Source organism: Hemicordylus capensis, chromosome 3 (genome assembly GCF_027244095.1).
Source record: "Hemicordylus capensis ecotype Gifberg chromosome 3, rHemCap1.1.pri, whole genome shotgun sequence".
In the NCBI taxonomy this organism is placed as follows: domain Eukaryota; kingdom Metazoa; phylum Chordata; class Lepidosauria; order Squamata; family Cordylidae; genus Hemicordylus; species Hemicordylus capensis.
The window spans coordinates 225,573,306-225,598,587 of NC_069659.1; the positions used below are offsets into that span (position 1 = coordinate 225,573,306).

At 46.8% G+C, this 25,282-nt stretch overlaps 1 protein-coding gene across 4 annotated transcripts in view; it reads right to left on the minus strand.

Annotated features, from left to right (window-relative positions):
- Positions 1-25,282, minus strand: part of RHOBTB1 (Rho related BTB domain containing 1) — a 120,821-nt gene that overhangs the window by 77,797 nt on the left and 17,742 nt on the right. The window contains exon 2 of one of the 4 annotated variants that reach the window (XM_053312369.1): positions 16,568-16,669. The gene's annotated coding sequence lies outside the window, so the exon portion shown is untranslated. Of the gene's footprint in view, positions 1-5,207; positions 5,297-5,378; positions 5,398-5,648; positions 5,967-16,567; positions 16,670-25,282 lie in introns of those variants that run through there. The other 3 variants (XM_053312371.1, XM_053312372.1, XM_053312370.1) reach the window with 3 other exon arrangements.

A 25,282-nucleotide genomic window follows, 5' to 3' on the forward strand; every position in this document is an offset into this window, starting at 1 on the left:
ATTCCAAAGCTCAGGGAGAGTGAAATCACTGGGACAAAGAAATTCCAGAACTGACAGTTATCAATCAGAGAGCGGATTCACATCATTGCTTCCCATCGCCCATGAGCTGTAGTGCACAGTTGTTTTGCTTTTGCTGATCTTGTGAATGGGCTTAGAATAGGCTGCTTCTTCTGCACATATCCCAGCACTATCACCATACACTCGACAAATACAATTTGAACCTGTCTCCCCTGCCAGTGCACTGTGATATCTGGCTACAGTAAAGGGACAGCCTGCCTCTAGACCAAGGATTCTTAACGTTGGGTCCCCAGATGTTATTGGACTTCAACTCCCATAATCCCCAGTCCCAGTGGCCTTTGGTTGGGGATTATGGGAGTTGAAGTCCAATATCATCTGAGGACCCAACGTTGAGAATCCCTGCTCTAGACCCTCCTACAGCTGTTGCAGTACATGCACAGACGTGCCTTCAGAGAGCTATTGCAGCATCCCACTCAAGACAAGCAGAAAAGAACTGGACAGTTCCGCCCTGCTAAAAGCACCCTACTAGAACTGCTAGCTGATCGCATTAATTATAGACTGGGGTGCAAGGAGCTATAGGTAGCTCCATTGGGGGTGGGGGGAGCCCCAATGCACTATACTCTTGCAGTGGTTAAAGGCTGAATTGGAAGAGTGGTACCAGCACCAAGGGACATCAACAGCATTCCTGTTTCAGCACAAGATGCAGGTCCATTTCCCAGTACTGGAGCAATAGAGCTGGGGTTCCCCTTGCTGGTGACAGAGTCCAATCCTATGTTCAACACAGCATTTGCTCCCGAATCCCTTGTTCCCTGGTTTCTCCCCCACGCCTCCTCTTATTTCCTCCACTATCAAAATTTAGGCAGTAAACATCTTGAGGGCAAAGAGCTCATAAGAACAGCCCTGCTGGATCAGACTCAAGGCCCATCTAGTCCAGCATCCTGTTTCGCACAGTGGCCCACCAGATGCCGCTGGAAGCCACAGGCAGGAGTTGAGGGCGTGCCCTCTCTCCTGCCATTACTCCCCTGCAACTGGTACTCGGAGGCACCCTGCCCTTGAGGCTGGAGGTGGCCCACAGCCCTCTGACTAGTAGACATTGATAGACCTCTCCTCCATGAAGTCATCCAAACCCCTCTTATAGCCATCCAGGTTGTTGGCCGTCACCACATCCTGTGGCAGAGAGTTCCACAAGTGGATCACACGTTGTGTGAAAAAGTACTTCAGTTTGTTGGTCCTAGACCTCCTGGCAATCAATTTCATGGAGTGACCCCTTGTTCTAGTGTTGTATGAGAGGGAAAAGAATCTCTCTCTCCCCACACCATGCATGATTTTATAGACCTCTATCATGTCTCCCCGCAGTCGTCTTTTTTCTAAACTAAAAAGCCCCAGGTGTTGTAGTCTTGCCTCATAAGAAAGGTGCTCTAGGCCCCTGATCATCTTGGTTGCCCTCTTCTGTACCTCTCTTTTTGGCATATATTACTCTGAAAAGCACTATTGAAATTGATGGTATTTTATATATCTAGAGAAGTAGTAATAATAAAGCTTGGCACAGCTACATTGCAGAATGTAACACAGGGGTGTATGAGAGGGGTTGGGGAGATCCTACTAAGATTATATTCTTGGATTTTCTATAACTACAGATCCCACCCCTTTCCCTTTCTTAAGCCCCTGTATGTTGTCCTCTCTCTCTTCAAGTGCATGTTTGTCCACTGTTGTAAAGAATTCTTATCCCATACGAATCAATTCAGTTGTCCAATATAAACATTCTTAAAGGGCCCATACTGCTTTTGAAGTCAATCAAAAATGGCTTGTACAAACACTCTGGTGTATAGTATATCCTGAAGACAAGAAAGCATCAAGTAATGTTTTTCTTCTTAGGCCTTGTACAGATGATGCATCTTCAGAAGTGTAGAAATACTATTGTGTCTGGTGTACACAACAAGAGAGGACAACTATGGTTTCTGTTGCACTTCCACCACTGAAACCAGTTTTTTAAAAAATATTTTCAAAGCAACTGAAGGGATACTTCCTAAAAATCTAAAAACTTCTCCCTCAGCACTGAAGAAATATAAAACAGTGGATGTTTTTGTACAACAGTAACTTGTTGGAAAGCGACTCTTGGATAGTGTCTGGGCCAGCATGAATGATGACATACAACCTCCACATAAGTCCATGTAGTTTTGGAACTTGTTTTAAGGGTTTGTATCAAAGTGATGCAAATGGTAGGCATTTAAAATGGTTTCACACATGAGCGTAGTCCTTGAAAGACAAACAAACAGTGCCGGGCTAGGCTTTCCCAATAACCAACTTGGGAACAATGTGAACTCCTGCCCTGAAGCACTAGAGGGCACATCCCCCTCCTTTAAAAAGCAAAAAAAGCCAACCGGCAGGAGTGTTGCCACCAGTATTAAAAGTGTCCAATGAACACAGGCCCGCAAAGGCCCTGCCATCTAGCCCTTGCTTTCAACCCCTCCTCACTCCTGTGACTGGCTGCAGCTTGCAGCCATGGCTTGCATTCTGCTCTGTCACCCCACCCCCCACTGCTCCTTGCCCCTGCTACTGGGTAGCAGGTTCGCACAACACACACTCTATCTCTCTGTTTGTTTTATGGCTTCTCTCCTCACTCGAACAATGTGAGAAGCCATAGAACCCTTCAGCACTGCATAAGCTGAATGAAGAGCCAGCATAGCGTAGTGGTTATAGTGTTGGACTAGGACCAGGAAGACCCGAGTTCGAATCCCCGTTCAACCATGAAACTCACTGGGTGACTCTGGGCCAGTCATGTATCTCTCAGCCAAACCTACCTCACAGGGTTGTTGTGAGGATAAAAATAAGCATATACACTGCTCTGAGCTCCTCGGAGGAAGAGCGGGATATAAATGTTTAAAAGCTATTAAATAATAAATAAATAAGCCAGCTGAATAATGGAAGGAGCACATGCGCCCTGATGCCTAATCTGAGTGTGTGCGTGCCATCCATTTTGTAGCTGGTGATACAGCGGTAAGGGGTTGGATGGCTTTTCTCCTTGTTCAAGAGATGAGAGAAGCCATGGAACCACCCCCACCGCTGCACAAACTGGCTACTGCGGGGGCATGCAGAGGGAGCAAGCAGCAAGGGCAAGGAGTGGCAGTGGGGCAACAGAATGAGGAGCAGAGGCAGTAGGTTAAACAAAAGTAAAAAATAAAGTTTAAATATTCAAATAATAAAGGGGTGCAATGTTCACATTGAACATAGACCCTTGCTGACCTTGCTGCACCTCTGCCAAAAAGTCTTTCCCCCACTTCAAGCCCTTCCATCATTACATTTCTACAGTGATCAGATGACTGACAAATGACGCTAGTACCATCCTATCCCTAAGAGAGCTCCAACTGCCCTAAGAAAAGGTCTGCAGGCCTTTGTACTTGCAATTTCTCCCTCCTGCACAACAAGAAAATATGACATTGATCTTCTGGAGATGCCACATTTTAGCCTTTAGAAATAATTCAAAGTCTCACAATCCCTCCCTCTGAATATTAGGATGCTGCTTTCTACTCCATATTAACATGTATAGGGATGGTGGGACTAGAATACTTAATAATTTGCTCCATGTTGGATGGGTACTAAACCAGTTCTTGCCAAATGATGTTCACACAATAAACGCATAAAAGCACACATTAAGGACATGTTTGAAGTTTGTAAAGCCAAATTCACATGCGGATATGGACCAAGGTGTAAAGCCAACAAATTCAAAATGTTCTCGAAAAAAATAAATGCCATTTTTCTAGGTGTGGAACTGAGAATCAAAACTTTTATGGTGTGATGTTTTTCTTAGCCCGAGAAAACAGTTAAAAAAAAAAAAATCCAAACTGTTGAAAAAACCTAGGTATCTGAATCCACAGTATGTCCTCTGTCAACAAAGGGTTAGATAACAATACGTTTCAAGTTACAGGAACCACTACTTATCCAAAAGTACCATGTGCACACTCCCCAGGCCCTTTGGGTAACTGCACATTAGTTAGGTATGTTAACGTATGAATACCACTAATACGAGTAAGACCACACTGGACAGCGAAAAAGATTTAAATAGATTATGTGCCAGCACTTCTGATTCACAAAGCTGGACATACATTTAGAAGAAGAAGCAAAACTTATAATTTTGCTTATTAAAACAAATTAGAAATTAAAAAGAAGTCTAAAGTCTAAGCAACACTTATTTCCTTAAGGAGGCAAGATAAGCATGTAGAACTTTCCCCTGCAAACTACTGACTTAGGAGAGATTAAGCAAAACATCAGAATGGCTTTTGGCTAGGGGCCAAGCATACATATGACAGAGTGAATGAACCAGATCCATGATTTCTATCTCCCCTTGCTTGTCTGAAGGAGGAGGAGGAGGAGGAGAGGAGGAAGAGGAAGAGGAGCAGCAGCAGCAGCTTTGGAGCTGCTTAGCATTTATTTAACACCACCAGTTTGCTAGGTGCTACATGTTTGGCTGCCATTCAACAGAACGTCCAGGAACAGAAAACAAACGGCGGGTGAGCTACTGTCAGTCACTAAGAATATTCTGGCATTGCCTCCTAGCTCTCACTGTGACCATATGCAGAACTCCATGGATCTGTGTGAACAGATGTGCAAAGCCAGCTTTGCAACCTCATGGCTTGCATGATGGCCAGCAGCAGCCAAGTCGGTCAAAAGGACTTGATCAGACTGCCTGCCTTGTTTCCGTTTGGACAGAGAGGCTGGCTCTGGCATGCCACAAACCTCAAGCAAAAAAGAAAGAAAGAAATATTAAAAAGAATGCAAAGATAATCTACTAAAAGTTTTACTGAGTGATCAGTATTACAGCAGGCATGATCCAGCCAAGGCTGCGGACTTGTGCCATTTACTTCAGTGAAAGAGAGTAAAACACATGCCCAGCTCTCTCCCATTCAAATAAATGACCCTCAAAAGCAGTGAACTTTGATTGGGTTGAAGCCTACATTGCTCCCATTCAAAGCATGGGGCGGGGGCACTTGCTATTGAACTAGGTTTAAAAGAGGGTAGAAAACTCCCTGAGGTACTGCCTGCACTATCTAAACGCATGTATTTATATTATCAACGAGTTGGTACCACAAACCACCACTGTTTGCTTAAACTTGTGCACCCCCCCCCATCCCGCAATGTGTCCATTGCAAGCCCCCTCGTAGCAACCCCTGCTTGTTGTCACAGCAACTCACAACAGACTCCACTGCACAGGCAAAAGCAGGTCAGTGAACACCCCGCTGCAGGGGCCAAGCCCAGGAAAGGGAGGGTCGGAGGGTCTGCCTCTCCCCCCCCCCCGGAAACCTGGAAATAGCCTGTCAGGAGATCAGGCACCGCAGGAGAGGACCTGAATGGGTGCGATGCACCTGCTGTTAAGGGCTCGCAGCTGCCGGGGCAAAAGGGCACAATCCCGCAGCTGCAGCCCCCTCCTTAGGCTGAGGGTCCTAGCACCGCACTAACTTTCTGCTCGCCCGTACTTTGGGAGAGGCTGCCTTGCACATGCAGCTAGCAAGCAGGCGAGCTGGGAGAGAAGGGAGGGAAGGCGGGAGCGAGGGAGGAAGGGGGTGTGCAGCGGTGCGGGAGCGCGCACCGGAGCTGAGCACGATCGCGCGCGGCGGCGGCACACGGCACCTTACCCGGGAGGGATAGATGCCTCGCAGCCTTCACGGCTGAATGGCGGCGGCGGCGGCAGCAGCAGCAGCAGCAGAGGCTGCTGAGTCCCCACCGCTGCTCCTTACAGAGGAGGAGCCGCAATGCAAGAGAGCAGCCCGCCAACTTTGCACAAAGGCAGCATGGCGCTGGCGCTGCCCTTCCCACTGTTCCCGCAGCAGCATCCTATGCTCTCTCCGGCCAGACCCGCTCCTCCCTCTCTCCCCCTCCCTCCCCCCGGGATCGGGAGTGCATCTGGAGTGCAATGCAAAAAAGAGTCAAGCGAGGAAGCAGGAGGACAAGCTGCTCTCTTTGTGACGTTGACAGCCTTCGGTTCTATTTATACTCGACCGATTGGATTTCATTCATGAAAACGCGTAAGGAGGCGGGGACGGGGCGGCTCCTCGTGCCCAATGCAGAGGCCTCGAGATTCTAGCGTGTGCCGCCACTGGGCATCTGCTCCCACGATGTACCTACCCCCGCCCACAGAGCGCTCAAGAGAGCCTGAAGTCCACGAGGAAAAGAACCGCCGCACAGAAACAGATTTAGCAGCAGGCCGAATCCGTGTCTGTCCCCCAAATGCATTTGCTATTCATAGCATCCCAGCCCTGAAAGAAGCAGCAGCTCACGGTCGTTGGAGTTAGGGTTATTTCACACAGCACAAAAGGAAAATCTGGGTTAGCTAACACTTACATGCTGGACAGATGCAGCCACTCTTGGCTCTCTGAGGTGAGCTTCTGTGTGTGACATTCAGCCTTACAACGCTTTGTCACATTCACACTTATGGGAAGAGAGCTGGTCTTGAGGCAGCAAGCATGAATTGACCTCTTTGCTTTGCATTTGTATGGGAGGGGAAAGGTGTGAGCACTGTAAGATTTCCCCCTTAGGGGATGAGGCTGCTCTGGGAAGAGCACCTGCATGCTGAAGGTTCCAAGTTCCCTCCCTGGCACCCCCAGATTGGGCTGGGAAATACTCTTGCCTGCAACCTTGGAGAAGCCGCTGCCAGTCTGTGTAGACAATAGTGAGCTGGACAGACCAAGGGTCTGACTGGGTATAAGGCAGCTTCCTATGTTCACTTTTTATTTCTTGGTGTGCGACTACATTTCTTCTTCTTCTGTTGTAGACTGAACAACCTATTTCAAAAGACAGAAACCTCTGCTAACTTGGCAAAGAGGCACCTTTTTAATGTGGTGATTCTCTTTATTTAGCAGGGGGAGAGGAACTGGCCCTATTCACCCCCAGCACAGTACCTCCAGTGACTGTTGCTGGCGTGTGTCTTTTTAGATTGTGAGCCCTTTGGGGACAGGGAGCCACCTTATTTATTTATTATTTCTCTGTGAAAACCGCCCTGAGCCATTTCTGGAAGGGCGGTATAGAAATCGAATGAATGAATGAATGAATGAAAAGAGAAGTCGCATTGGTTTCAGTAGCGCTTCGTCACACAACTAACTCATCTGGATGTTGCCCACTGAATTCATTTCTTAACATTTCCACTGACAGCTACCCAGGCCCGTCCTTAGGGTGGGGCATCCAGGTTGGTAGTCCTGGGCCCTGTTTCTGGAGGGGTCCCTTGGTGCCAGCGAGTGGAGGACAGCCTCACAGGCTGCCCGCGTATCCGCGGTGGCGGCACATGCAGCAGTCGCCTGCTGCTGCCATGTGTGCTTGCCTGGGGGAGCGGGGAGGCAGGTCCCGTGCCCCCCGCGTCTAATGCAGCGCCGGCGCTGGATCAGTGCTGCATATGGGCCAGCGCTGCGTTTGCAGCATGACTTGAAGCTGCTCTCCCTGAGGAGAGCAGCTCCCAGCCAAGATGCAAATGCAGTGCTGGCTGGCATTTGCTCTGAAACAGGGCACGGTGGTCCGTTTCAGAGTAAGGCCATGGAGCCTGCTGCGTCTGAGGTCAGACGCAGGGGGCGGGCCCCTTTGCTCCGCACCCCCCCCAAGGGACAGCACTGCAGCTACTCATTTCAGAGGCTCCATGTAGGGAAGAGGGAGGATTAGCTGGCCCCCCTCTCATATATCAGCTCCATGTGACTATTGCTCAGGGACACATTTATTTTTGGCCAACTCACAACATTCACGCAGTAACACAGCAACCTGCCTTATAATGAGTCGGACCATTGGTCTATCTAGCTCAGTGTTGTCAACATTGACTGGAAGCAGCTCTTCAAGGTTTCACACAGGAGTCTTTCCCAACCCTTCCTGGAAATGCCAGGGATTGAACCCAGGACCTTCTGCATGCAAAGCATCACTGAACTATAGCCCATACCCAAAGCCATTCACCCAAGATGACTACCATGATTGATCGACTGATTGATTGATTAAGTGCCATCAAGTTGGTGTTGACTCTTAGCGGCCACATATAGATTCTCTCCAGGATGATGTGTCTTCAACTTGGCCTTTAAGGTCAATCAATGGTGCATTCATTGCTGCCATAATTGAGTCCGTCCACCTTGCTGCTGGTCATCCTCTTTTCTTTCCTTCAACTTTTCCCAGCATTATGGACTTCTCAAGGGAGCTGGGTTTTCGCATAATGTGTCCGAAGCACGATAGTTTGAGCCTGGTCATTTGTGCCTCAAGTGAACATTTGGGAGTGATTTGTTCTATGGTCCATTTGTTTCTTTTCCTGGCTGTCCATGGTATCCTCAAACGTCTTCTCCAGCACCAAAGTTCAAAAGCGTCAATACTTTTTCTATCTTGCTTCTTCAAAGTCCAGCTTTCACAGCCATAGAGTGTCAAGGGAAAAGCCATTGTCCAAACGATTCTAATCTTTGTAGGTGTAGATACATCACGGCATCTAAATATCCTTTCCAAGGCCTTCATTGCAACCCTACCAAGTGTTAGTCTGTGGCATATTTCTTGACTGCTGGACCCTTCACTGTTGATGGTCGATCCTAAAAGGCTGAAGCTATCCACCACTTCAGGGTCTTCATTATCAATTCTGAGGCTGGCTGCTGTACCTGTTGTCATTAGTCATGATAGGGCTATTAAAAATGGTCCCATATACCAACTGTGCATGGCAAAGGCACATCCCTTGGCGTAAAAATCAAAGCAAAGTAAAGTGTGTGCCCCTACTTGAAATGTGTCGGTAAATACAGTAATATTCAAAAAGATGACTGCAATTCTAAAAGGACTGCCACTTGTTTCCTTTTCAGGCTCCTGTGCCTTCAGCAGCTGCCCAATAGGCAGAAATTCAGTAAGTGAGCTTATCCCCACACTACATCTCTATGGTGCAAAAATCCTGATACACAGGCATTAGAAGATGCAGCTGGAGATCTCTCAGAAAGAAGGTGGTAGCTAACATGCATTCATGAATATGAAAATCAATAGGGCTACTACTAAGTAACATAGTTTCAAGACAGTAGTATCTGAAAGAATTTTTTATATTATAGCCCACCTTTCAGCCCACCAGGCCTGAAGCAGTTTGCAACATAAAACAGCTCATAAAAGTATTAAAGTATAATCATCTCAAATAACCACTGGCATGCAATAGTAGCGGATACCATAACTGGAGAAGTGCTCAGCTCATGCTCAGTTGGAGTGAAGGGCCAGAGCAAGAAAGTAGAACAAAACATAAATCCAGAACTGCAAGAAAAAGGGGACACTGAAGTCCCTACAAGGAATAAATAAAGAGCTGGAGTACTATACAGTGTTTACGTTGCTCAAAACAGTTTCAAGCTTAAATATACAGATTTCTTTCCATTCTGTTAAACATGTAGGAGCTTCACAACTCTGCAAAGGCTGGAGTGCACTGCACTGAGCTACTGCTTCTCCTTTAGGACAGACAGACAGGTGGGACTGTGTGTATGTCAGATGTTTCCAGCCTTCATAGTTGCAAATATAGGCCCAGAAGTACGTGAGCAATGCCTTGTGAAGTCTCAGAAGCCAAAGTGGCAGCTGAGTAAGATCCTAGTAGTTGGAGATGGGGCTCCAGTGGCACTGCTTAGCTCTTTGCCCCTCTCCATGACTATCAAAAGCACAGTAAGATACACCAAATACTGTAGTAGGGCTGTGCAGTCATATTGGTTCAATAAGAATATTGGACTGATATGCACGCTATCGGGCACAACTGCAAGGATTTTCAGAAGTACAGCAGGGAGCCCCAATAGTCGGAATTCCAACTAAAATCCCTGTTGTCCTATTGGAAATCATTCTACTTTCAATCGGATAATTGGAGCAAAACCAGCCCAGCAGTCACTTGGAGAGACTGTCTCCAAGTTGGCTGCAGGCTAGATTTTAAGGACTACATCTGTGAAATCAGGGGTGGGGGGAAAAAGTAACCCCCCAACAAGGACACACGGCACCTTTCATGGGGAGGTTTACCTCCCTACTCCACACGTGATTTTAGAAGTGCGGTCCTTAAAAGTCCAGGTCGGTAGCCAGCTTGGATTGAAAGTCTCTCCTAGCCAGTTCTGAGGTGGATTTTAAAGACTGAACCCCCATAATTGGTTATTTAAGAGAGCACCTTCTTTGTCATAAACCCTGCCACCTGTTATGATCTCCAGCTCGTTTGGTGGCAACCCAGGACCAAACTTTCTCTGTGGCCGCCCTGGGGCTCTGGAATACGTTCCCTGTTGAAATAAAAGCATCCCCTTCTCTGTTCGTTTTCAGGAAGACCCTCAGGACTCTCCTGTTCTCACAAGCTTTTAATTAGAATTCATTTTAATAATTTGAATTGTTTTAATAACTGTTTTATGCTATCGTTTTCATTGTGTCGTGTATTTTAATCTGTGTGTTTTCATTGCGTCGTGTATTTTAATCTGTGTTGACTTTTAAATATTTTAAATTCTGTATACCGCCTAGGGATGTACATATCAGGTGGTATAAGAATATGATGAATAATTGGGGGATTGGGGGGAAGGAAACCCCAGGTGGGGGACACAATGGCTCGTGGGGGGTTACCTTTGCTCCTCCACCCGATTTCATGGGTGCAGTCTTTAAAATCTACCTTGGGAGGTGGAGGTGTCCCGTCCGTCCCCCGCCCGGCAAAGACATATCGGACAATATTCAGTCAGATTCCAATCATGCTGGGGAGGCTATGTCAGCCTCCCAACATTTTTTTGGATTTGATCTGATCCTTTTGGTTGTGCTCAGGGCAACAAAACAGTAATAACTGCAGAATTGTGCAAATAAAAAGATAGATTACAGGCACTTGCACAGATTGTACAGTCTCCAAAATCCAGCTTGCTTCAACAAAGAATGTGACTGGCCAGGCCCCAGGCAATGTCCAACATGCCCCAGTGATCGTAGGGCAGGTTATTCAAAAGCTTTAAGTAGTGCAGTTACAGCCTTGGGCTCCAAGTTCCTTTGCTGGGTACAGGAAGGCCACAGGCAACATGTCTTTAGCATTATTACTGTGTTCGGAGATCAGGAGAAAGAACTGGCTGTTGTGCTTTGTCTTATTCTCTTCAGTATACCAAAACAGCAGGGCTGGATTAAATGGTAAAATCAAGGACAGCTTAATCTAGCCACTGCTAATCTTTGAGAAACAGCCATGTCAAATACAATTTACTCTACAAGCAACACAGCTTTCAAAGTCTTTTTTACTTCAAGGCTCAATTGTGTTTTCAGTGCCTCACCCAAAGGCCATATGTGTGTTTCTCAATTCCACATCTTTGCTGAATTTAGTGAGCTTTTGTGATCCATTATTTTTAAACCTGAAACTCTGTCTGGAATATTCAGTTACCAGGGTAAGTATGAACTTGGGGAAGGATTAAGTTGGCCTTGATAAGATATCCTAGTTTGCTCAAACTCTAGTTAATTAACAAACTGCAGTTTCTCAAGTTTGTATGCAATGTAGAACTACAGCTTGTGCTTAAAGTGTAAGTTTTCATTCTCCACCTTTCACATGCAGAGAAGGACAGAGGAGGAACAGTACATAAGTCATGGCTTTGTGAGGCTCAATCTCATAGCAGAAAACCATGGTTTCCCATTATATCTAAATCCAGCCATACCCTTCACGCCACTGAGTGAAAAACCGAAAATTGTATTTAATATTTTCCCAGCAGATTGCTTTCCCTTTTAGAATTCCTCTTGCTTTAATGATTAAAAATCTGTGGTGCTGTAAATAGTTCTGTCTCTAAGCAGGCAATGAATACACACACACACACTTCATATAGTTGAACAAAATGTTACGAAATGTTACTGGCTTTCGGGCAGGCTATGGGGTGGAGACTGCCAAGGTTGGCCTGATGGATGCTCTCCAATTGGGAATCGACAGAGGAAGTGTGACTCTGTTGGTCCTTTTGGACCTCTCGGTGTCTTTCGATACTATCGACCATAGTATCCTTCTGGAGCATCTGAGGGGGTTGGGAGTAGGAGGAACTGCTTTGCAATGGTTCCGCTCCTTCCTCTCGGGCAGGTTCCAGATGGTGTCCCTTGGAGACTGTTCTTCTTCAGAATCTGAACTTCTGTATGGTGTGCCTCAGGGCTCCGTATTGTCTCCTATGTTGTTTAACATCTACATGAAACCGCTGGGAGAGATCATCAGAAGATTTGGGGCAGGGTGCTATCAATATGCTGATGACACTCAAGTCTATTTCTCCATGTCAACTTAATCGGGAGAGGACATAACCTCCCTAAATGCCTGCCTGGAGGCAGTGATGTACTGAATGAGGGATAACAAACTGAGATGGAGGTACTCATTGTACGGGGTCGAAACTCAGGAGATGAGTTTGATCTGCCGGTTCTGAATTGGGTTACACTTCCCCTGAAGGAATAGGTACGCAGTCTGGGGTTACTTCTGGATCCAAGCCTCTCCCTGGTGTCCCAGGTTGAGGCAGTGGCCAGAAGGGCCTTCTATCAGCTTTGGCTGATACGCCAGCTACGTCTGTTTCTTGAGATAAACAACCTCAGAACAGTGGTACATAATGCTGGTAACCTCCAGACTTGATTACTGCAATGCGCTCTATGTGGGGCTGCCCTTGTATGTAGTCAGGAAACAACAGTTGATCCAGAATGAGGCTGCCAGGTTGGTCTCTGGGTCATCTTGGAGAGACCATGTTACTCCTGTATTGAAAGAGCTACACTGGCTGCCGGTAAGTTTCTGGGCAAAACACAAGGTGCTGGTTATAAGCCCTAAATGGTTATAAGCCCTAAATGTCTTGGGCCCTGGGTATTTAAGAGAATGTCTTCATCGTCATGAATCCCACTGCCCATTGAGATAATCAGGAGAGGTCCGTCTGCAGTTGCCCCTGGCTCGTCTGCTGGCTACTCGGGGATAGGCCTTCTCCGCTGCTGCCCTAAGGCTTTGGAATGCGCTCCCTGCTGAAATAAGAACCTCCCCATCTCTGACAGCTTTTAAAAAGTCTTTAAAGACACAACTGTCCACTCAGGCTTTTAATTAAATATTGTTTTAATAGTTTTGACACTGTTTTAAAATATTGTTTAAAAATTTGAAATAGCTGTAATGTTTTAACTTTTTCTGCTTTGCTTTGATGTAAACCGTCCAGAGACCTAAGTTTTGGGCAGTATGAAAAGTTGATTGATTGATTGACTGATTGATTGACTGGTAGGTAGGTAGATAGACAGACACAGACAGACAGACAGATACTACCAGCCATTGTTCCCTTTAATTCTTTTCATGTGTGTGCGGAATGGGTTTAGTTCTGGGCAGCAGTATCAAGGCACTGTGTGCACATGTGCATTCAGAGTGGGACCCTCTTGATTTAAACTGAGCGGGATCTAAAATTAACTGAGTGAACATTAAAAAAAACTTGTGCGTACGCACCCATGCACATGCCTAAGAGGGAACACTGCAACCAGCAGTAAAACCATTTTGCTATCTGTTAGAGTTATGAAACATTTATGTCTGATAATTCAAGTTCACCAAGAGTCTGTGGATTCCAAGATAACTACTCATCCCATCACATTTAATTAAATGCAGGGGAAGTGCATTGAAAGCCCTTCAAATGCCCTGCAATGCCAAAACCGCTTCTGCCAGCCATTCCCGGGATGATGGAATCCTACTTTCACTGTGGGAGGGTAGAGTCCACATTCGCTAGAATGGGATATGCAGATAGAGCTGGGCAAAGGGTACTGGGGGTGGAGGTGGGTCTGTCACACCATGACCAGGGAAGATGTTGTGAGATGAGGGAAGACCCCAGCAGAGCACTTCAGCCAGACCCATCACTAAACTGCTGCAAGCAGCTTGCTGCCCAGTAGGCTCACACTCCCATGAGATGGCCAGTCTTTTGGAGACAGGCCTGTGCCTGCTAAGGCGTGAGCCTCACCTGCAAACTGCGAGCTCATGAGCTGAGCCGGCCACTTAACCACTAGGGAATCCAAGAGGACCCCTCTCTAGTGCATCCCTCAACTTTCTTTGTTGAAAAATAGAAGCTGCCCAACACAGCTCTACTCGGATCACCCAGAGACTGACATTTTTGTGAGCAGGCATAGTCTGCGTGGCCATTTAGTTGCCACATTCATCATTGTGTTTTTATGTGGAGTAACCAAAGCCTTGCTCATGCGTAACCAGGGGTTCTAACCCCCTACCCCCACCCTGGGGAAGTGGCTGGGCCCCACTTCCCCACCCTTTCTTTGTAAAAAAAAAATAGAGTGGGTCCCCCAAAGCTCCCCACACTCTTCCTCTGTGTGGACCACCTAGACGCCCCCTGCTCCCTTGCCCAGGTGCATGCACGGTATTGGTGGAGGGCTGGACACAGGCACAGACCTTTCTACCTATTCAGAACTCCTGGGTTGCCCTCTGGCCGTATGCAGATCTGCAGGCGTGGGGATGGACAGGAGAGGCAAGCCCCCTCGTTCACAGGACAACACCAGAGAGCGGGGTGGCCATTCTGGGGTGCTGTAAAGGCTACACATGGACATGAGGGCAGGAAGGGAGCACTGTATTGTGGCAGCTTGACCCCCAGTCCCCAGGACTAGGAACGTGTTCCCCGGGATAGCATTCCCTGTGGCTGTGAAGCAGAAACCATCCTCACTCTATTCAGAGCATTTATGGCCTGAAGCTAACATGAGGAAGGTGTTAGGTGTCAAAGGGGATGGATTGTCCTCCTGAATCAGTTCTGCTGTTTCCGGGTAATACTCTCCTCTCCACTCTGATATGGGGTGTTCCCGTGGCCTGCAACTCTCATGCCTGGCCACTGAACCTTGGGTCGGGCAGCGGTTTCCTTGAAAAAGGATCTCAGCTGACCCAAGATTGTTCTCTGTCCTGCTCATGAGCTAGCCTCTGTGAGCATGAACCCCCAAAAGGGCCCCCATCACTTCCCCACCACTTTGTGAAAAATAGAACTTGGCTGCTCTGGAATCCCTTCTGGAAGTCTGCCTTTCGGACTCTGCCAACATCACCCCCACACAAACCATTTGATGGTCAGCCATAACTGCAGTTCGAGTGTACATGTGAACCGGGCCTCAGCCTTAAGCCTTCCACACTGCATATCGGTGCTTCTGGAATTACATAGCCTTGGAAACAACGGCTGTGCATTGATAATCCCAAGTTACAAGAGTAACTTCCTCTTCATAGAACCATGGTCCTAGCTGTGAGCCAGCAGTGATAGGTTTGTAACTTCACAAATATAACAGAGAAGTGATGTAGAAGGGAGAAAAGGGAAGAGGAGAGTGATTCAGTTTTCCTAACCGCACTGACTTGGCCTAGATCAAATCAATGGAGTGGTGGAATCGGCAAGACTAGATTCACAAGTAGCTTCTGGTCTAAATTAATTAATAAGTTAAGGGGAATTTTGCAAGTAAAATTAAAAGAAAGTATTCATGAACAACAGAGCATTGCCAAAAAGCAGGGGTAGCCCTGCACAGCTTTGTTTTGTTTTTAATTAAGATATGTCATACTGATTTGTATCCAATATCAGCCTACCATATTACAATATCAAGTTGTCTGCTGCTTCATTTGACATGCCAGCAGTACCTCAGTGAAAACCAGCTTCCCGAGAACACTGAATTTAGGAACTGGGAGCAGTAGCCACTGGGTCTGCATGTACTATTGCAAGGCTGCTGTACGTAAACAGATATTACAGACATTATGACCTATGGATTGAAAAACAATTACTACATATTTTCCAACCCATGATGCAAGCCACTGTAACATAAAGAAGTGACCTATGAAATTTGAAGACGTACAAGAGAACCTCGTTAATCGCGGGCCCGGCATCCACAGTTCTACATATCTGCAGTCGGGTAATTGCCACCCGAACTCGGTATACACAGAAAAATTTAAAGGGTTAAGACTTGCATATCCATGGGAGGAAATGATCTCTGAGGTCACTTCTGCCTGCCATTTTGAGGACAGGAACCATATTGTACTTCATTTTTGTGAAAAGGGGGGAAGGATATTTTTTGTGAGGGGGAAACATGATTTTCTTTTAACTTTGGGGGGCACTGCTGGATTGCTGGGGACACACAGAGCATGGTAGAGTACTTCCCTCCCCAATTTTCCCCACTTTTGGTCTGTTTTTCATCTTGTTTTCAGCAGCCCCTCTGCACCATGTTTATCCTTTGCCCCACTGCATCAAGAACCTAACCCCCCAATTCCCACTGCCCTAATGACCCATTATCTGTGGTTTCACCATCCACTCCCCACCAGACCCGTAACGGAACCGCCGCTGATAACGGAGTTCTCCTGTATGTACAAATGTCTGATCTTTACTTCCTATTATCAAAGATGAAATCCTATTCATAAAGCGTTACTTACAACATTTCATGTCTGTCTGCCTGCCTGTGCATTTGATCCTTCATGGAGGGAAACCACTAATAAGTCACCAGCCTACCTCCCAGATTGTAAGTGAATGAGATTTTTTTCTTACAAGAAAGTACTTTTATATCATAGGTGGTCTTATCTAGAGATAGCTGAATGAGGGATTATTACACTAAGGTAAATTAATGTCACTGCATCTGAAAATCTAGAACATTCCACCCCCAGAAATAAATTTCTACTCACCACAGAAGAGAAATGGGTGTCCAGAGCCATTTTAAGTGCCTTGTTCCGAAAGAGCTCTTTTGTCCAGACACAACTTTTCACAGGTGTCTGTGTTGTTCTTCCCTGTAGAAGAGATATAGTGTTTATCACAATGAGTGTATATTTGTCTTAATTTAAAACTATGCTGTATTGTCCCAAACACTCAACATGGCAGTTTGGACACCCAACCCATTATTCAGAAATTAACTATTTGCAGCGGAAATAACTCTGAAGGTTCTGACCACCACATTTATCTATTAGAACCAATCGTGTGTGAGCCTCCTACTTGCTGCCATTACATACCACAGTCCTAGCTGCATTCCATATCTGTCTTCTCTCAAACTCTTATCTAATTAACCCATCAGCTTCTATCTCTGGGATTTATTTCTTCTGAAGCCCTATCATGTTCCCTCTCATAACACAAGCCTGCTTATCTCTATTTAAAAAAACCTTTCCACATGTGTTCAGGTGATTCAGGTTGACTACACAGGTAAATGGACTTCATATACTTGGTCCATTCCCCAGGGACATCTCACAAGTGCCATTGAAACACAGAAGAGCATAAAGCAAGGCTGCATACTGGCCCCACTATTATTTAACTTTTACATTACGGAGCTAGTCTTGTGGTACAAGCATGACTTGTCCCCTAATCTAAGCAGGGTCCACCCTGGTTGCATATGAATGGGACACTTGATGTGTGAGCACTGTAAGATATTCCCCTCAGGAGATGAAGCCGCTCTGGGAAGAGCAGAAGGTTTCAAGTTCCCTCCCTGGCTTCTCCAAGATAGGGCTGAGAGAGATTCCTGCCTGCAACCTTGGAGAAGCCGCTGCCAGTCTGTGTAGACAATACTGAGCTAGATGGACCTATGGTATGACTCAGTATATGTCAGCTTCCTATGTTCCTATGTACCATGGTGGGCCAGCTCAATAACCTAGATTTCCATCTCCTCCCCAAACTTGCAAGAGCCCATATTTCTACCCTACTATATGCAGATGATGCAGCAATATGCCCAAGGACTCCCACTAGGATTAAATGAGCATTGAGGGCCTAAGCACAGTATTGCAAAGAGGATCTGTTGGAACTTGATTACCATAAAACCAAAATTATGCCTTTGCTAAAAGGCCCAAGATCCGTACTTGGTCTATAGATGGGCACAAGATTGAACAGGTTCCTTGCTTTAAACACCTGGGGTAGTCCTTCACTCCACCAGCACTAGGAAGACACATGGGGACTATGTTGCATTAAATTCACAGAGGAGTACTTCTGCTTTCCTTAGGTTTCTCTGGACAAGAAGTGGCCATTATATTATATATACCCGCAGCACTTAAATTGTATGAAGCCAAGCCACTAGCACAGCTTCTCTACGGTGCCCAACTGGGTCCCTTCCCCAACTTCGCCCCATCGGAGCACATGCAATCAAAGTACTTAAGAGCAGCCCTCCAAGTTCCAAGATATGTCTCTAACAGTACCCTGTGACTGGAGACAGGCTTGATGAAAGTGAAGGCAAGGGTATGGATTACCCTACTTAACTATTGGCTTAGATTATCTTTCTGTCCCTTAGATCTTACCCTCCACCACCCCAACCCTGAGTGATGACATCCAATCCAGCAGGAAACAGTCAATTATGTCTAAAATATTGTCCCTGGGCCTATCCCCACCCTTCTTAGTTAACACGGGCTACGATCCGATCAAGGTTCTCATCAAAGAGCGCATTACAGACATAGAGCACCAATCTGATATAGGCAATGAAGTCCTCATCAATGAAGGACTCAGGTATTCTGCCTCTCCTGTGGCATACCTAACACAACTGGAAGTTCCAAAACAAAGGAGGGCCTTCATGCTGACGTGTTGCCATGTTCTTCTCTTCAGGGCTGTCCTTAGGGCATGGCAAGGAGGGCGACAGCCCAGGGCCCCACTCTTTTGACCCCTATTAGAACTAACAGGAAGGGGCCATCGCACTGGCTGATTTGCCCCAAACCCTGCATCCCGCCAGGGCTCTCTAAAGACAGCCCTGCTTCCCTCAGTCGTGCTTAATAGGTGTGTGCACGGAACCGGCTAGCCCGGTTCGGTTCAAGTGCGAACTGCACTCAAACCTGACTTGAATCCCCACCCCCTGAACCAGTTTGCACATCCCTAGTGCTTAAGGAACGATATAGGACGATCCCACTCTTGGACTATCAATGCCTTTGTGACTCTGGGCAAGTAGAAACAGAGTATGTCCTCCTTCAGTGTTCATATTACAGGGATATTCGCTCCATTCTACTGCTATCACATAAGTATCCTGATCGTACGGACCAATTCCTTTCAGCATCTTCCTATATCGCTGCTGCCCGATAAAGGTATTTTCCATAGCTTGGGAAACATACCAGCGGAGATTCAAAATTGGCAACCTCATGCTTGCTAGGCAAGTCATTACCTCACTGCGCCTTTAGGTGGCCTACAGACAGTACCTCCATCTTATTTGGATTCAACTTCAGCTTGTTATCCCTCATCCAGCCCTTATTGCCTCCAGGCAGGCATTTAGGGAGTCATGCCATTTCCAGATGAAGTTGGTATGGAGAAGTAGATCTGCGTGTCATCAGCATATTGATAACATCCCAGACCAAATCTCCTTACGATCTCTCCCAGCAGTTTCAGGTAGATGTTAAAAAGCATTGGAGACAGTTTGGAGCCTTGTGGATCTCCACACGCTAGCCCACGCTTTGCAGAACAGCAGCTCCAGGCAACACCATCACTGTGCCCTCTAAAGCATGCACATGTGCTCGCGCTCACACATTTTCTGATCAGTGTTCTCTCTAATTTTTTTCATCTGTGTGCGGAATGAATTTTTTTCTAGGCGGCAGTATCAAGGCAGTGTGTGCACACATGCATTCAGAATGGGGCCTTCCTGATTCAACGTGAGCGGGATCTAAAATGTACTGAGCGGACATCAAAAAACTTGTGAGCACGCGCACGTGTGCACTCCTTAGAGGGAACATTGTTTCTGATGTCCACTCAGTTAATTTTAGATCCTGCTCAGGAAGGCCCCACTCTGAACGCATGTGTGTACACACTGCCTTGATACTGCCACCCAGAACAAAACTCATTCCACACACAGGTGAAAAAAATTAGAGAGAACACTGGACACCATCTGGAATCTGCCTGAGAGGTAGGAAGGGAACCACCACTATAGAACAGTGCCACCCAATCCCACCTCCTTCAAGTGATGCAGCAGGATACCATGGTCGATGATATCAAAAGCCACTGAGAGATCCAAAAGGATCAGCCGAGTAACATTCCCTCTGTCGATCACCAATTAGAAATCATCCATCAGGCCGACCAAGGCAGTCTCAATGCCATAGCCCACCTGAAAGCCAGTTTGGAATGGGTCTAGATAATCTGTGTCATCCAAAACTGCCTGGAGCTGGGAAGCAACCACTCACTCAATCACCTTGCCCAACCAAGAAAGATTAGAAACAGGTCTGTAATTAGCCCATCCGAGGAGTCCAATGAAGGTTTGTTCAGATGTCTAATAATAGCCTCCTTAAGACAAGAAGGCATTCTGTCCTCCCTCAGAGAAGAGAGGTCTTGTACTTCCCACACACTTTTGCAATTTTATCTTTCTGGTATACCTATAAAGTATCACTGAATTTAATAGAAGAACTGATTGAATGGCTGTCAAACTCACTAATGCCCTTCAGCCATAACTGCATTGCATTTTATAGTGCTTTATTCTATTTTATGGTATTTGGTGTCTTTTAATGAATTCTGCTGCAAACTGCCATGGATTCATATATGAAGAACGGCAGCATATAAACCTTGTAAATAAATTTAAGTCTGAGTAGGTGAACTTGTAAAGCTGATACAGAGGTAGATATCCCAACCTCAAACACCCCTTATAAGTGGATTTTGGTTTTCCAAAAAGGGAATTAGTTTGGAGCATTCACCCTACCATCTCTCTTGACATGTATTAATCTTTAATACTTAGCATTTATATAGTGTAATTAAAATGTCGGAAGTGCTTCATAGACATCTCAGTAATCCTCATAATAAACCAGTAAGATAGGTCAGTAGTATTATTCTCATGCTGTTCAGATGGCCAAGGCTGAGCAGGGCAAATGGCCTGCTTAAGGCTACACAAGGAGCTCATGGCACAGGCAAGATCTGTACTAGGGACTTCCTAATTCACAGCTCAATATGAGGCACGATGCTACACACATTCTTAGAGAAACTAGGGGCATCTTCAATCACTACGGGTTGCTTATCTGTAACTTTGGTTCTTCTAGTGGTCATCTGTCCTTTTACACCAATGGGCTATGCATTTGCACAGAGACCTTGTCGGAACCTAACAAGCTCAATTCTCCTGCTTTCGGGGGGAACCCCGCCACTATACACAGCTGCGCCATTCCTCATCTCCTCAGTCACGGAGTCCGGCTTCAGTAGACCCAGGGGGAGGACGTGTAAAAGGGCAGATGACTACTAGAAGAACCAAAGTTACAGGTAAGCAACCTGTCGTTCTTCAACGTGGTCTCTGTCTTTTACACAAATGGGAGCATAACAAGCTAGCACCCAAGGAGGAGGGAAGAAATGGAGGCAATATGTAATCTGCCAGAAGTATTTATTTCAGAAACAAGTACACCAACCGAAAATGGACTGCAGTACACTCCTGCCAAATACAGCATCGTTCCGTGCCCTGGCATCAATAGCATAATGTCGGATGAATGAGTGGGGCGAAGCCCAAGTAGCTGTCTGGCAAATAGTGCCCAATGGAACCGCACGAGCAAAGGCCACAGAGGCTGCTATGGACCTAACTGAGTGCAACACCTTAATGGTCCCAGGCAATTGTTTACTTGCTAAGCTATAGCAAAGTTCAATAGTTGAAACAATCCATCTAGATAGGGACTGCAAAGAAACTTCCAAACCCTTGCAAGGTCCCTCACACAGAACAAACAGAGGAGGAGTTTTTCTCCACTCTGCAAACCTCTGAACATAGAAGGATAATGCCCTTCGAACATCCAAATGATGCAACCTGCATTCTGCATCAGACGAAGGATTCTGAAAAAATACAGGTAAGGAAACTGGCAGGAAACAGTGAAAGGCAGAGACAACTTTAGGAAGAAATTGAACATTTGGTCAGAGCACAACCTTATCTTTATGAAATTGAAGGTATGGTAAATCAGCCCTCAGAGCCCACGGTTCACTCACCCTCCTTGCGGAGGTAATCACCACTAAGAAGGCAACCTTCCATGTCAAAAGGCGAGGATCGATCAAAGCCAAAGGCTCAAAGGGCGGATCGAAGCCAAAGGCTCAAACCAGCCAGAACCGCAGACAAATCCCAAGTCGGTGACATTACAGGGTTATCCAGCAAAACATGTGACAACCCACAACTCTTCACCAGTGGGTCCTTGAACCAGGAAACCCCAGTTGTGGGTGAATGTGCCACAATGGTCGCCAAGTGTACTCAGAGAGGAGAGTTTCAAACCAGACTCTTTCAAATACTAAAGATCAGTGCAAACATTTTTAACAGACTGGTTAAGAACATCAAAACCATTTTGATTAGCAAAGGCAGGAAAAGTCCATTTATGTCCATACAAATTTCTTGTCGAAGGCTTCCTAGTGGCAAGTAAAATGTCTCTGAGTTTGAACAGGAAGATGGTAAGATCTTCCAGGCAGCCGGATGTAGAGACCAGATTTCTAGATGGAGCACCTGACCTCTCTCCTGCGATAGAAGGTAAGGTGGCGAGAGAAGGCACACATATACCACTGTCAGCTGCATCAGAGCCACAAACCAGGGTCTCCTGGGCCACCAAGGGGCTATCAGGATGGCCCTGGAGTGGTTTTCCCTCAATGTGCGAATGGCTCACAGTTTGAGCGGAAACTGAGGAAAGAGGTAAAGGAAATGGCCCATCCAGGACAGGACGAACGCATCGCCCAGAGAGCACTTCCCTTCCCTTCCCCTCCCCTTGAACAATAGAGGGCACACTGAGCATTGTCCTGTGACACAAAGACATCCAGAACTGGAACACCCAACATTTCGAACAAGTCCTGAAGCACACCCCAATCCAACATCCACTCGTGGGAAACCGTCTTCAGTCTTCTCAGTGTCTGCCTGAACATTCAGGTCTCCCTGGATGTAGACCACATGTGGCATCACTGCATGTGCCATACACCACATCCACAGGTCGATCGAAAGGAACAGGAGGCTCCTTGAGGTTGTGCCTCCCTGCCGATTTACATAGGCTTTTGCCTTCGCATTGTTGGTCTGAATCATCGCTGAACAACCCACAATTATGAGTAAGAACCCTTTGAGGGCATAGAAGATGGCCAGCAGTTCCAAATAACTGATGTGTTGATCCACCTCTCTCGCAGTCCAAGGGCCGTTCAGGTGATAATCGTTCATATGAGCGCCCCAACCTAGCTCCGATGCGTCGGTTGTAATCCCCACTGTGGAGGGGGCACATGAAAGGGAACGCCGAGGCCCAGATGATGGACCTCGACCCACCAAGCAGCAGCCTCGCACACTATTCGAGGAGGTGTGCACTCCAAATGAACAGGATCCAAAAGAGGATCAAACACATCCAGGAAACCACCTTTGAATTATACGCATCCAGAAATGAGCATGTGGAAGCACATAGGTGGTAGTGGTAGCAGCCATATGGCCTAACAGGCACTGCACAAAGCTCAGGGTCTGTGGCCCTCCAGCCATGAAAGCTGAAGCCAACTGCACAAGCATCCCTATATGGGCCTCCAGGAGAAAAACTTTCTCCAAGCGGGTGTCAAAGATCAGCCCTATAAACTGGATCCTGCGGACTGGTTCCAATTTCGACTTCTCAAAGTTGACCTGAAAGCCCAGGCTCTCCAAAGTGTCTATGACTGCACTGAGATAATCCAAAGCAGTCCACTTTGAACCTGCTAGAATGAGCCAATCGTCAAGCTATGGCAGTGTTTGTATCCCCTTTTCTTGTAGGAACACCACTACGGGGGCCAGACACTTTGTAAAGACTCTCAGGGCCATGGTCAGGCCAAATGGTAGGGCCTTGAACTGATAGGTGATTCCCCCTATCTTGAAATGCAGAAAACAACAATGCTGTGGGCATATGGAAATATGATAATACACATCTCGCAGGTCCAAGGAGGCCATCCACATGTCCTCAGTTAGAAGGCTGCTCTGTGAAGAGCAGACACAGCTGAGAAGGTAAGCAAGCTTTTCTAAACATCTAGCCTTTCCCCCTTCAAACAAACTAACAGAAAGAGGGGAGATTTGCAGGGGCTGTTTCTCTTTAAGGGGTAGGTCTTATTCACTCTCTCTCTCTCTCTCTCTCTCTCCCCGTCTGAGTGTGGGTGTGGGTTAGGGTTAAGGTTAGGATTTCCCAGGATTTCCTAGGGCCAGGAGCTGATAGGGTTCCAAATTCCAGTGTTTACTTAGTGCCTGCTTGGAGCGGGTGGAGTCAGCTAGGGCTGGGAGAGGCCCCACATTCCTTTGCTTTGACCCACATCCTGTGTGTCAGTTGGAAGGCTACTCTACAAAATAAGTTAAGGCCTGAGAGCATAGCGAACAGGGATAGCAAACAGGACATAGGAGTTTTGCAGGAGTTTAGCGGGAAGTGTGCGGGGGAGTTTGGATCACAAGGAGCCTGGTAGAGAAGAGAACCTAAGTACATAGTCCTCCCTCGTATCCCTCATATTCTTGGGAAAGGCTGTTTGGACAGTTAAATAGCTGACCATTACAGCTGAGACCTATCCTTCTAATAAACAGATAATAAACTACTTACAATAAACTATCTCTGAATACTGTAAACAGCCAACAAGACAGTATGAAGATAGAAAGTCAGCAGGGGAAGGGGCACTTCCCAGTGCATTGCACAGAGTGCCACATGTATGACTATTTGCCCCATGGGCAGAAGTCATGGGTGTGTGCTCGGTGCAAGGAGCTCCTGGCCCTCCGGGAACAAATCCATTCCCTTGAGACCAAAGTGACAGATCTGGAGAAGCTCAGAGAGACAGAGAGGCATGTGGACGAGACCTTCAGGGATGTGATAGAGGCATCCCACTCCAGGGCTGGTAGCTCCTCTGCTGTCAGGAAGAATAAAGGTCTTGGGCAAGGAGGACATCAGTCTGAGGAAGAGGGAAATGCTCCTTTAGAAGGGACCCCTTCCGTGGATGATGAGCCCATATCCTCTCGCACGGGGGATACTCCTCTAGGGGGTGGGAGCCTCCTTGTGGTGGGTGATTCAATCATTAGAGGTATAGAGAGATGGGTTTGTGACCCGCGTGTTGACTGCACAGTGACTTGCCTGCCTGGTGCGAAGGTTGCGGACATCACGCAGCGTCTAGACAGGCTCCTAGGCAGTGCTGGGGAGGAGACAGTTGTCGTGGTGCACGTTGGCACCAACGATGTGGGGAAATGTAGTCGGGAGGTCCTGGAAGCCAAATTTAGGCTGATAGGTAGTGTATTGAAGTCCAGGACCCCCAAGGTAGCATTCTCAGAAATGCTACCTGTTCCACGCGCAGGTACAGTGAGACAGGCAGAGCTGAGGGGTTTCAATGCATGGATGAGACGCTGGGTGCCGGGAGGAGGGGTTTAGATTTGTTAGGCACTGGGACACATTTTGGGGCAAGCAAGGCCTGTACAAAAGGGACGGGCTGCACTTGAACCAAGATGGAACCAGACTGCTGGCGCTTAAAATCAAAAAGGTTGCAGAGCAGCTTTTAAAATG